Raw genomic sequence first — 14,191 nt, 5'->3', positions numbered from 1 at the left:
AGTGAGTTGATGTCCCTTGTGTTAAGTGGGAAGGAAGGTTCAGACTTCATTTGAATCTTTTCCGGTGTCTAAACCTTATAAAAAGACTGTTTATCTCCCTTACACTCTGGTTATTGCTGAGAGTTGGACTCCAGCAGCGCTCCAGCAAGATCAGTGACTCTTCCTCTTCCTGGACCTTCAGGCTTCTATTATGAGATCAATAGCTTTGAAATTTCCCTCTGTGCTGTATCTATTTAGCTTGTTTGTTTTGAGGAAAATGGAGAAAGATAGGCAGCATGATTATTTAATCCTTGTTTCCATAGCAAATCTGGCTAAAAACAACCCTGCATTTGGCATCTAACAACCTCTGAACATCAGCTATAGTAAAAGACTATCAAGTAAAAGATGGCAGTTGCCAACTTTAGTGTTGAGTTTCCAAATGCTGAGTGGCAGTCATGATTTCCTCCTGACTTTTCTCCCATGACGTGTAAAAGCTAGTTCAACCAAAAAGAACTATATTTCTGCACTACAGGAATAGTGATGTTCAGTCTGTTTGCTTTTTCTGCTTTTTGACTCCAGATATACTGCTGTATGAAATGAATACCAGTGAAGATTGGCCTCTTGTCCTTGCTGCTGACCCTGACCCCAGGCCTGTCACTCCTCATCCTAGTACCCCAGTTCATGTTATCACAAAAGCTGCAGCTCTCAAGTATTTGTCAGGAATAGGCATTGCCCTCTGACATCCAGAGAACCAGAAATCTTCCTCTACTGGAGCCCCTGTCCTGTAAATAACAGACATTGGGTAGAAATTATGATAAAAAGGGTCATCTGCCATGAAGCATAAAAACTGCAGTTTGAAGAAAGTAGTAGCCTGATGGTGGCCAGCCGAAGCTGCTTTGTTATTTAGCTGTCTGTGCAGTGAGTACTGCTCAGTGTACACATGCGTGGGGTAACAACTTTTGCTTCAGTGCAGCACAGAGTGCATACTCTTCCTCAACGTTTTCTGGAGGCGTCCTTGTACAGAACTGCAGAGGAGCTGTGGTGCTGCCTTTCCAAATTGTTTTCCTTAAAGTCAAGGATAGATTGTGTAGTTCCTAATGCACAAGAACTTCTTCAAAATTTTATAGACGGAGCCAAATATTAAAGACATTTGCCAGATTAGGGATGAGCTGTACGCTGGCTCTCTTCTGTCTGACAAAGTAACCATAGCCTCTAAGAGCAGAGGGCTTTACAGGTCTTGCAAGTAGCAAGTTTGACTACCAAATACTAGTGCTTTTCCAAAAAACTGTAGACTTTTTGTTAAATTTTAAAGCATCAAACTGGCAAAAGTAACTAGCTGGATTTCCAGCTGTTTCTCTCCTTTCTTATCTTTGGGCTGAACAGCAGATCCTAGCCATGTTGTTCTTCCCTTTAGGAAAACACCTACTTTCTAAAGAGCCATGTTTCTTTTATGGGACGAGGTTCTGTATGTCCTGCAGAAGAAATTATTACTTGGCATTCAGAGACCAGCACGTGAAAATCAATCTGCTATCTCCAGTCTAATTAATTGCAGTTGGCAGAATTCAGACTTCATTCAGAGGCTGCTGGAGCTCATAGCGGCATTTCCATTGGCTTTGGTCTGCCTTAGACTGAAGACCTTACCAAAGAAATGTAATAGGCTAATGAGATGAAACTAGGAAGAGGTGTGGTAGATGAGGCACCAATGTATGTGAGCATTTGTAGTCCCTGTAATTCACAGAAATTCACAGCAATTACATTCCCTTGAGTTTACCTCACTGATTTAAGTTTAAGTTTAAAAGTAATTGTAGGTAACAATAAACATTTTCTTTTACAATGGCAGCTGCTGATAAAATGTAATGGCATTTTATTAAGAATTAAATTAGTGAGATTGTTTTGTCTATTGTGTGAAATACATAAGAACGTTAACTGAAAGTGAAAGCTGCAATGTCTCATAGGTTCAAGAATACTTATTTTTAGCACCATTTTTTTTTCTTGTGTGAATGAAAGTTTGTATATAGATACCAGGAAAAGGAGAAAGAATCTTCGGTTGATCTTGTTGCAACATTTGTGTTGGTAGAAGGGTCCATACTTCAGCCTGTGCTGAACATACTTCAGTTCATATGTGAATAGTCAATACTTCGGGTCATTTTGAATCAAAGATGATTCAAAGCCAAGAAGGCTGGTTCTGACCTGGCTGTGGAAAACTTCTGAAAGCAATGGAGGCTCACTCTGGTGGTTGCTGGGCCTGGCTCTAACGAAACACCAGCAAGCCAAAGACAGGAAGAGGGATCCCAAACCAAATCCAGCTGTCCCCCAGGGACTGTCAGCCCCCCAGAGATGGCGAGTGCCCCAGCCCTGCCATCCCGGCAGCCTCCTCTGACCCCCAGGTGGTTGAAGTCTCACCTACTGAGGACTAGATGGGATGTGGAAGGTCAGGGGTTGGTCTTGGGGCCTGCACAGAGCAGTATGAGGCCAGGCCTCTGCAGAGATGAGCAGGAACATGAGTTTAATCTTTTGTGAACATCAGGATCAGGATTCAGTGATGCTCAAAGACTCCAGGCACTTCAAGGAGCACGTCTATAGTATTACTGTAAATTTTCAAGGAACTGTTACAAGCGGAGTTTGTCTCTTCAGTGAGACTGAGGGGAGTAACTCAGTACTGTAATAAGGATAGTTTAGCATTGGTTTTTAAATAATTGTTGGGATTACGGTGGTTTCTTTCCAATAGTATCTGTAAGGTCACTTCTTATGAAGAGCTCAGTTAGACACAATGCAAAGGAACAAATCATTTGCACATCCAGAATAATGATTAGGATACACACATTGATGGCATCTGAAGATAAATCCACTCAAAATCCCCTAAATTCCACAGAAATGACTCCAGAGCTGCATTAGACATTTCTTATCACAGAAAGAAAAAGCCAATTACAAAACAGTGTTGGTAGCAGGGAGAAACAGCAGGTAACATCAGAGTTCCGTCCCCAAATCTTTAATAGAGAAATATAAAAAATAGATTGTATTTATGCTTGGGATTACCCTGACCCAGCTGCAGTACCTTGCACTTGGCCTTGCTGAACTTCATGAGGTTGGCTGCCATGGGCCCACCTCTCAAGCCTGTCCACGTCCCTCTGGATAGTACATCTCTAGCATGTTAGCTGCACCACTCAGCTTGGTGTCAGCTGCAAACTGCTGAGGGTGTACTCAATCCCACTGTTGATGTAATTGATGAAGATATTAAAGACCACTATTCCGTGTACTAACCCCTGGGGGGCACCACTTACCACTGATCTTGATCTGGATATTGAGCCATTGACCACTGCTCTCTGTGTACAGTCTTGCAACCAGTTCCTCATCCATCAGTTTGCTCATCAAGTTTAGTGAGTTTAGTGGGAAATATTGGTGATAGGTGGATGGTTGGACTGGATAATCTTGAAGGTCTTTTCCAACTTTGGTTATTCTGTGATTCTGTGAAATCCATACCTTTCCAATTTGGAGAGAAGGATGTTGTGTCAGACTGTGTCAAAGGCTTTAGATGACATCATCAGTTCTTTTCTTATCCATTGAGGCAGTTACACCATCATAGACGGCTGGTCAGACAGGACTCACTCTTGGTGAAGCTGTGCTGGTTGTCTGGGATACCTACCTATCTTGCATGTGTCTTAGCATAGCTTCCAGGAGGATCTGTTCGATGATCTTCTCCGACACAGAGATGAGGCAAACTGGTCATCCTTGGGTCATCCTTTCTACTCTTTTTAAAAATGAATGCAATAGCATTAGCCTCAAAATTAGACAGTGATTTGTATCCTGATATTCTTGTGTGTGTTTGGTTTGCATCCATTTGGTTTGGCAGTTCTGTATCTGCCAGTTTCACTTTTTCCATGGGAAAGACCACTCTGGCATTTCTCCAGCACCATCTCTAACAGGGATTCAGTCTCTTAAATATTGCTGAATAGACCCCTAACAATGGAAGTATTTTTACTCAAACAGGATAATAGGAAATTGAATTTTTCTTGCCAGTGTGCCCCTTGGGACCTTCTACAATTGAGCTGTTGGATGTTTTGACAGACAATTGTGATGGTAATGCTGCTAGTGTAATAATAATAATAAAAGTGATGATGGGAATTACACCTATTTCTTTGCAATTGATTAGCCTGAGAAAGTTCTTTCAGATTTTTTTTTCTATCTTAAATAAATAATTAAAATTAAAAAATAAAGAAAAAATTCCAACAACAACAACTCCACCACAAAATCGGAAAAAAACATTAATCCACCTACTGTGGTACTGATAATGTTGAAAAAGTGTATTTTATTTACATAAAGATACATTACAAAATTTAAAAAATTAAAAAAAAAATTAAAAACATTAAAAAAACAATAAAAACATTAAAAACATTTAAAAAGATACAAAAATACATTACAAAATAATTAACTGTTGTGTTCTTTTAAGTTTCCCACCTGTCAACGGTTTATGGGCTGGTCCGGCCCAGTTCCGTGACCAGCAGGGCGGAGGGATCTGCGGATCCGCGCCTCTGGGAAAGGGGAAGCAGGGGACCCCAAAATACTTGAAAACAACAGCACTGATCTGAGGTGGAACAAATGATTTTACTAAATATAGTATTAGTAAAATACAATGAGAGAGAGAGAGAAAGAGATAGAGTCTGTTTGAATTGTATAGACCTCACCACAATGCTGGGGTGAGAAGTGCAGTCCAGTTGAGCGACTGAAGTGCAGACGGCGAAGTGCAGATGGCGAAGCGCAGGCGGCGAAGCGCAGATAGCGAAGAGCAGGCGAAGAAGAGCAGGCGAAGAAGAAGGATCAGGTGACCTTGCTTGGAGTTATATCCCCTTGCTGACCGCAAAGTCTCCTGGGGAAATGTAGTTCTTCTCCGACGGACGAACATTCGGCAGATATCAAACCCCACCCCCAATGCATTACATGATGTTATGGTGTGGAATACTGATGACCAAAAATCATAAAACCATGACACCACCCCATCAGCCCATCTTTTACACCAAGAGAAGCACTATGAGAAAAATTTAGGGCCACAAAAATAAGTCAGTCAGTTCTGTCTGTGTTTAGGAATAGTGTTTAGGAATCACCATTGCACATCCTGCATTCAAGATAGAGTGTGTGCTGTAAAAAAGCATTTGAATTTCCATAATCTGAAATGTACGTAAGAAAGTTTGCTGGAACAGTGGATCTTTAATTGCAATGGGTACAGCCTCGTAGTCCAGTAACTTCTTTCTATTCAATCTGAAAATGTCTCACATTCGTGTTTACTATAAAATCTCAAATATCAGAGGGATCCTCTGGAATCTGATGAAAACCAGTCTTCCAACAATGAACTGATTGGAAGTAAGTCTGAGTGCTACCTCTCCTTGACGGAAATCACTAGACCTTGCATGTCAAGGGATTTACCCATTGCTGCTTCAGTACTCTCATAACTGAAAGAGGATGCTGGATATCTGACAGCTGCTGGTTTTCCAGTTGAGCTGTGGGATTTTGTCTCCTCATCTCCAATAAAAAGAAATGAAATAATATAAAATGGGGAAGCTTATCACTGAAAAATCTTAACATAAAATATCAAACATAAGTACTGAAAAGAGAAGTGAAGCATTATGAATGTTATAATGTTAAAATGGAGCCAAGTTTAAGCACTCACATTCACTAAAAAACAGCTTTTTTACATGTTGCCTGAATGCCTTGGAAATACAGTTCTCGTTCCTTCCTTTAAAATATGAAAGGTATATAAATATTTACTCCTCAGAATGCAATCACCCCCATCTTTCCAAAACAAAAGTTTTAGTAAGACTCAAAAAACTACTAATATTCTTAATTTCTTTCTCAAATAGGTGTATGAACAAATACATAAGAACATTTTGCCTTTCAGGGCAGTGAAGTGAAAAATGCAAGATGCTCATCTTCCTCCATGTCATAGCATAAATTTCTCTCTGAAATAGCAAATACACTTTGTTCTAAATAACAAAGAGCAATTTATTCAGCTATTGATTTTGTATTATCTCCTTTTTAATTCCTTAGATTGACGGAACATTACTGAGTCAGCTAGAGTTCATCGGTTGTGAGTTTATTATAAAGGCTGGAAATGAGGAATAATGCATTAACTTCTTTCTCAAGTACATGTCCCGTTTTATGTGACAACCTTAGCCCATATTATCAAAAGGCTTCTATAAATGCTCTGCCTTGCCACCTGAAAATCTGCTGTGTGAAGGACCTTTACATGGGTAGTTTGATATGAGAACTTTGATAAAAGTAAAAAAAATTGAACCAGAGAGATCCTTTTGACTTTGTCTTGACAATACGATGTGAACCAGAGAAAAGCAAATAATAAAAAAGAGAACCACCTCATATAGGACCTTTACTTTCTCTGTCTTTGTCAGGTTCACGTATGTGCCTTTTTTTTTTTTAGCAACAATAGAAAATCTGTGGTTTATTCCATCTTTTGATTCCTTGAGACTCAATAAACAATTCTGTCAGAGAAAATGTACTGATGGCCTGAAAACAGACAGTACACCTGCACATAAAAAGAAGAATCCCACCTTGGTCTGGTGATTACTTCTGTTGCTAGCAGTAATATCACTATATGTAGTAAAATGATTGAGATCAAGCTGAGTTTGGAAGTAAATAATACAAGAAAACATAATTTCTGAACAGTATACTCAAGATACTTAACATCCAAATAATTCCTCAGATGTCAACATGAAACTCAGCAATGCTTTTCAGCAAAGTACATGGCTCTCCAACTCCAAATCACTTCCTAGGAAAGGCAGTTTCCCTGCTGTGAAATGTACCTTTATATGTGAGACACACAAAAATTTTGTGTAAGTTTGATAAACCTCAGAACTAGATCTATGTTGGACAGTAAGTTGTGTATAAGAAACACCCCAACAATATAGTCAACTGTACAGCTTGAACGAAAAGCGTGTGCTACGTGATAAGCAAATGAGTCTTTGGATTTTAATGATTTCAATGAAAAAAAGAACAAATGCATTTTTGGGAGAAGTCTGTGTTAATCCCTCTGGTTCCCTAATTTTGGTGGCAGAACTTAAGAAATTCACTAGTAAAAAGTAAGGGGCTAATTTAAAGTATTTCACAGTCTGAGTTTTTCAGATGCCTATGGAATGATGCTCATAAATAAAGATGTGTAAAGGAGACAAAGATTTATGGAACATTTCTTTTCATAGTTCTATAGATATTTAAAATAACACATCCAGACACTCTTTCTTCCCTCACATAAAATCAAACATACTAGATGGACCTCTCATCATACCACTTTATTTTTTTTCTTGGAGCCGAAAGAAAAATTTCTGAATAGCCCAGACCTCTCAAAGTTCAGTGCAATATGCACTGCTTTCTGAAAGTAAACATCATGTTGAGGTGGTTCCCTACATATCCGTTATCCAATGACAGAAACCCCCACTTTCTATCCTAACTCTGACTCTTTTTCTTGTGGCCTTTAGTGGGGTCTGCTGTGTCAATTTTGAGCTGGAATTCAAACCTGTGGCTAAAGATCAAGTTCACCTCTTAGGTGCTTTCTCAGCTTTGCAGTTCAAATTACTCCTGTTTCTGTATGTACTCACATTCATCTCCTTGATGCTACTCAGCTAAAATTAGCTCTTGTAAAGTCACCCCCTGGTAATCACAAGAATTTATAGCTCTCTGACATTACCTTTCATCCATTGTATGTACATTCATTTGAGAGGTGAAGAATCAAAAGCATGGAAAAACAAAATGATTTACAGAAAAAGAGCAAGAGCTACTTGATAAATAGGAGTCCTCGCCCTCATCCAGCATACTGATCCTTATACTCTTCCCAGTGGTGTCCAGTAACAAGATGAGAAGCAAAAGGCACAAATGGAAATACATAACAGTCTATATAAGCAGAAGAAAAAGCTTTTTTACTGTGTGGGTGATTAAATGCTGCAACATATTACCTGAAGAAGTAATAGTGGATCCATCCTTGGATAGGTGTTTTCCTGGCCAATCTTCTCTAGCTGGTCAAATTCTAAGCCTGCCTCCCAACTCAACAATTCTGTTTGATTCTGTGATCCTTTCAAATCACCCACTAAGAGCTCTGCCTGGAACCTTGCTTTCAGCATGTGAGTGCTTTGCTGGTCAAGGGATTTTGCCATCTCTTCCTTGGGGCAGTGCTCACCAGGTGCCTATCAAGCCTCAGTCATTCTTGATGTAGTTGTGTCATATAAACAAGAGCTGATGAACTGGGATGTGAGTAGTGAATAGTGAATGCTGATTCATTTATCTCCTGTTAAAAATGGCTTTGTCTATTAGCAATGTTTTAACTCTGGTCGTTATTCTTCAAGGCAGGTAGAGGGCGATCTGGCTTCATCACGATGTTCGTGGCGCTCAGTAGCATGAGCCAGGCTTATCTCTTCCTCCAGAAATAGAGATGGAGGTGGAAGTAATAAGATTAATGTTTGGCATCAGACTTCCACCTTCCTGCTGTTAGTCCTTGTGAATACCTATAATAGCTGTGTGTTCTTTCACCGTCTTTCACCCATCCCCAGGTACTTTCTCTTGTTATTGTTGTCAGCTTTTCCAATCATAAATGGTAACACTGGGAACTATTTAAACAGAATTTTTTCTCAGTCATGCAAATATTGTCACTGTTTTCTTTCCCCTCCAGAAGGGGGGATTTGGTTTAGGATTTGGTCTGTGGATTTGTCCTTATCCTCAGCAATTAAAACATCTTTCCTGAGGCAAACAAAAGAAAAACAATAAGAAAAAAGGAATGTTTCATTTGTCTGATTCTATCTTGACACATTAAACAATAAAATATCTTCATTGAAATAGGTATTTGGAGAGAAAGAGAAAATTCAAAGGAGAAATATTAATCTCTCTGCTCACTGTGGTTTTATAGTAATTATGACAGCATTAATTTTGTGCCCCTCACAGGAGCTGAGCAATTATGCTTCTGAGTTGGGTGTGTTTTCTTATTGCTAAATAAATTAAATACAGATAGTTTATGACTTTGTTACCTTAATGAAGTCATATTTTAAGAAGAACCCTACTGCCACAGAAGTGAAACATCTCAAGATCTTGGGTGGGTGAAGCAGTTCTGATATTCATCATGAACCTCTGCTGTCTAAGCTCTCCTCTGTGTTCCTGGATCACATGCTTCAGGGTAGCAACAGGGAGAAAAAACCTTTCTATCTCTTTCTTAATCCATGCTATAACTACTTCTGTGATGTCAGTGTTATAAAGCAATCAGAGATGATTCCAACAGTGTGATGAGATTCTGGCACTTAACTCTGCTGTCACTCACTGACTTCATAAGAAATATTACAGGAGTATATGAGAGAGGCACCATCGAATGAAAGGAGACCTGACTATGATGGATGCATAATAGTGCTGTATTAAGGGGCTCTGGTGTGAGTAAAGCTAGGGCAGAAACTGCCAAGCTTCTCAAGTGCTTCAGATGGTGTTAAGATGAGTTACGATATTTTAAAGCCATGATAGACTGTAGAAGGCATCAGTCAGACATAACCTGCAGTTTCCTTTGTTTCACAGTGAAAGGTGAGACGCACCAACATTAGGAAGTAAAACAACACTGCACACATAAATGATTTGTAAGATTCATTAATATCCTCCTTTTTTCACAGTGCAAAATTACCTCTGACAAAAGCATTGCAAGATGATCTTTCAAAAGCCAAGAATGCTGAACAGTTCCTGTCTGTCAGTTCCCTTAGTTCAATTTTTGTTTAATTAGGAACAGCTAATATATCCTATGTCCCCTGCCTGCCTCATTCATAAAATCATTTTTAAAGGAAATTGCAATACTTGGGCATATCCTTTTTTTTATATCCATATTCCTTTTGAGAAGAGCTGTTTAACAGACAGAAGCCATTGATCAGGTGGGGATTTGTGCTGAAGCAGCATCTCTATTTCTTACAACTGGAGCAAGCCCTTCCGGGTATCCTAAAACCAAGCATGCTCAGCGAGGTTTTAATTACCTCTGGTAAGTTCTCTGGCAAGTCACAAGGTTTTTTATCTGTATCTGAAAGACTCAGAGGATTATGCTTTTTGCTAATAACATGTCTTAGTGCACAGCTAGAGTTTCTTTTCTAGAGTTCTTTTCTGTTTTTAGTTTGCAGACTATTGTGATAATTATACAGTCTCAGCCACTGCAGTTGTACAGAACTCTCAAAAAAGGATGGAGAATGAGGAAAGCTAATTCTGCCCTTCCTCCACTCCTGCTGGCTTAGGGAGGCACAGCCAGTTATAACACAGGGAAGTGGTCTTAAACTAAGAGATACTAGGGGGAAATTTTTCACTCAGAGGGTGGTGACGTACTGGAACAGGTTGGCCAAGGAAGTTGTGGATGCCCCATCCCTGGAGGCAGGGCCAGGCTGGATGTGGCTCTTGGCAGCCTGGTCTGGTGGTTGGTGGCCCTGCACATAGCAGGGGGGATTGAAACTAGATGATCGTTGTGGTCCTTTTCAACCCAGGCCATTCTGTGATTCTGTGGTTCAGATAACCCCTGCTAACGACTTTTCAGCTTGTCTTTCTTCCAGCTCATGTAGGCTAGGCACTTGTGTATCTGTATGACATTCCTCAGTGGTTTTACAAGTGTATTAGCATGTTTTACTGGTATTATTCAGTACATAAACGGAGACTCCTTTCAGTAGGGAGCTTGTAAAACAGAAGGGAACAGGCTCATGAGCAGGGTCTGTTGTGGTAGGACAAGGGGAAATGGTTTCAAACTAAAGAAGAGCAGCAGCAGATTGGATATAAGGAAGACATTCTTTACAATAAGGATGGTGAGGCACTGCACTGGCATAGGTTGCCTGGAGACCCTCAAGATTAGGCTGGAGGGGCTCTGAGCACCTGATGCAGCTGTAGGAGTCCCTGTTCATTGCAGAGGAGTTAGAGTAGATGACTTTTAGGGGTCCCTTCCAACTCGAACTGTTCTATGATTCTGTCATTCTACTAGTATGCAAGTGCTTGCAAGGCTGAACTAGAAATGAAATAGAAGCCAAATGATTAGGCCCCTAAACCCGAGGAATGTTTGACTGAGAGCTGTAGCTGCTATTATTCAGCCTGGATAGTTGAGGCTCATGCAGTGCCACCAGTAGTACTTTTACCCTGTCACTTGTACAGCAGGAAGAACTGTGTACTTGACACATTTGCTTTCAAGCACCTCTCATGATCCTGCCATCCTCAGGCTGGGGCTTTGACTGAGTGCAATACTTTAGGCAATCATTTTTTGGAAGAACTGTCACTGGCAGTCTGTCCTCTGCTCCTGTGTCAGCTAGGCCTGTCACTGTCAATGCCTTTTCTTTGTATCTCCAAAGCCTCTCTGTGACACTATCACAGCATCTTCTGTCTCTCCAACATTAAGTGCCACCTGCAGAGGTAGTTCCTTCTGTGATTGACTTGATTGATTCTGGAATTAGACTTTCAAGCTTTTCTCAGATCTATTTTATTTTCCATCTCTTTATGCTTTTTACCACCATTTTTCACTTGTCTTTGGTTTGAATTTTTGAATTCCTAGTTTTTCCTATTAATTGGTTTATATTCACCCCAAAAATGCATCTTACCATGACCTCTGAAGACAGAAAAGCTGCTAGTCCATGTGCATGTCTCTTGCATCACTACTTGGGTATGTGTAGATGTGTAGAAAGTTCCTGTTGACAGAAAAGCACAGTTTTGATTTCTGATTCATTTCTCTGTGATTCAGACTTTCTGAATGCTTGAAGTGTTTAATTTGGCTGTGATCTTCCTTTGTCATCTTAGATCTCTTATTGGTTTACAGAATTTTACATACTGTCTTCTGCACCTTGGATATTCACCCTATAAAGGTGAAGAGTTTCTTCAAAATAAACCTTTTTGTCATTCTGTGTGTTTTCCATCTCAGTTTGCTAAAGATAGCTTACACAATGACAGCCATTCCGCTCAGCTAAGCCTCCAAGAACACTGCCAAAAGGCATGATTTCGCTCCAGAAGGGATTCAAAAGTTATGGTTTCTGCAGAGGAAACTTCTAAGATGATGGTCAGCATTTGTTTCTGCAGATTACTTCTGGTCCTCTAGGTTTTTTTTCTAGTTTTGTCCAACGGAAGTTTGTCTGGACGCTGTCACTAGAGTGTATGTCAAATCTGCATTCATCAATGCTGACTGCCTGCAGAATAGTGAGTTACACAAAGAAGAGCAACAACTAAGACTCCATTCTATTATTACAGTCACACACTGTGGATTTGCCATGATAGTGCCAGTAGTGGTAAACAGACCCCTTCAGGCCATTTGAAAATAAATTGTGTAAATTCTTTCTGTCGTATTTACTTCAGGGTATAAATAATATTGTTTGCACCTACCTGCTACCTGATCTGAATAGGAAACTCTATGCAAATCAAAATACCCTGTATTTAGACACAGGCAGAACAGAACTAAAACAGAATCTGAGTTTTGCAGTGTACGTATCTAGCAATAGAGAAATGACCTATATTTATTACATTCTCTGAGCTATATGCGTGTTGGGTAACATATAATTTGCCTACAAGAATATTTAGAGCTTGGAATCAGAAACTATCTGAGTAAATGTGCAGTTTTCCATTTATGTACTATTTTGTTTTGTCAGACATACAGTCTAATGCTGGAGTTATTTGTTCAGAACTAGGGCATGAGTAGGACTGTTGCTAACATTATATTAAAAGCCATTCGGTACTAGACCTAAATAAATACAGGATAGAAGAGAACCTGAAGGTATATATCTCTCTTGCTTGTCAGATCCAGACTAAGAACATTTTGAAATAGTGTTTTGTGAAATACTAAAAGTATCTATAGGAAACAGTCACAAAGCCAGATTCTGAAGAAGTCAGCTGATGTAAATAACACAAGCACACATTGTAATAAACAGTTACTCAATCAGTAAAGTGCAAGCTTTAAATACATTCAGAGCACCACCGCATTTATTTTATTCAGACTTGCAAAGCCTAGCTGTGGAAGCTGTAGGTCTCATTTGAAAGAAAGTATCAGATTCCAACAGTTACTCAGGTTAAGAAGAAAACAGAAATGCAACAGAGCTGCTTTTGGAATAAAGGAGTAATTGATGTTGAAAATTTTTCTCTAGCAATAGGTTCAATCTGCACAGCAGGTCAGTCTGCAGTACTCAAGTGCATACAAGGCACCAAAATCCCACAGGAACAGAAGTCTTCTGCCCATTGCCTGTTGTCACCAAAAGTGCACTTCTCACATTCAGAAATCGAAGGGCAGGTGGTGTCACAGAGCATGACTTCAGGTCCCAGTATTGTGTGAACACAGTTTGTTATTAGGATGAGGAGCCTTCAGGTGATGCTGGGCACTCCACAATACCCATCTGATGTTCCTTTTCCCCTCCCAGACTTCATGTGCTCATTAAGCCATGGGCTTTTTCTTCACATGGCAAAGCAGGGCGAAGTCCTAAATTCAACTTGCAGCATGAATAATAATGTAGCTTTCTTACTCGCTACAGCAAGTATTTCTCACAAAGGATGAAGACTTTGAGTTACGTGGCAATTTTAGAAAGTCAGTGGAGCTTCTGCTGAAATGTTGATGTCACAAAATGGAAATTAAAAAAAAAAACAACAAAGTGCACAGAATGGTATAATAGGTGTTCACTGATTGCAGGCAGTCAGTTTACATGGGGATGACCAGCCACGTGTACACACTGAGAATGATGTGTTGTTCAACTGGCCAGTTGTGTTACAATTAAAATAAAAGTGGGGCCCCTAGCAGAAGTGTTGTATAGTGCATAGACCTTGGGTGGCCACCAGGTGCACACTCATCCTCTTGCTCACTCTTCCTCCTCAGCAAGATGAGGGAGTAAAGATGGAGATCACTTCCTAATTCCCATAATGAGTAAGACCTGACTTGGGGAAAATTAATTTAATTTATTACCAATTAACATAGACTTGAATAGTGACAAACAAACACAACTTGAAACAACACTGAATTAATTTAATATGCTGTAAGTAAGTCTTCCCTCTATTATTTTCAGTTTTACATATTTGTATTTTTTGACTGCTGTGCTAGTCTCTTCCCAGTATTGCAAGGATAAACCTGAGCAAAATCCATTGCCTTTGACATGGACCGACATCTAAGAAGTAAAATAACTATCTCAAACAGCTCTGCAGTTAATTGCAAGGGTGGCTGGTGCTGCTGTTGATGGTTTCGTGGGCAACCTCAGCATCAAAGAATGCT

This window comes from Lagopus leucura, unplaced genomic scaffold (genome assembly GCF_019238085.1).
Source record: "Lagopus leucura isolate 7727_CA_CO unplaced genomic scaffold, USGS_WTPT01 Super-Scaffold_810, whole genome shotgun sequence".
NCBI lineage: Eukaryota > Metazoa > Chordata > Aves > Galliformes > Phasianidae > Lagopus > Lagopus leucura.
The sequence above is the reverse complement of the archived record's forward strand: the minus strand, read 5'-3'. Positions refer to the sequence as shown.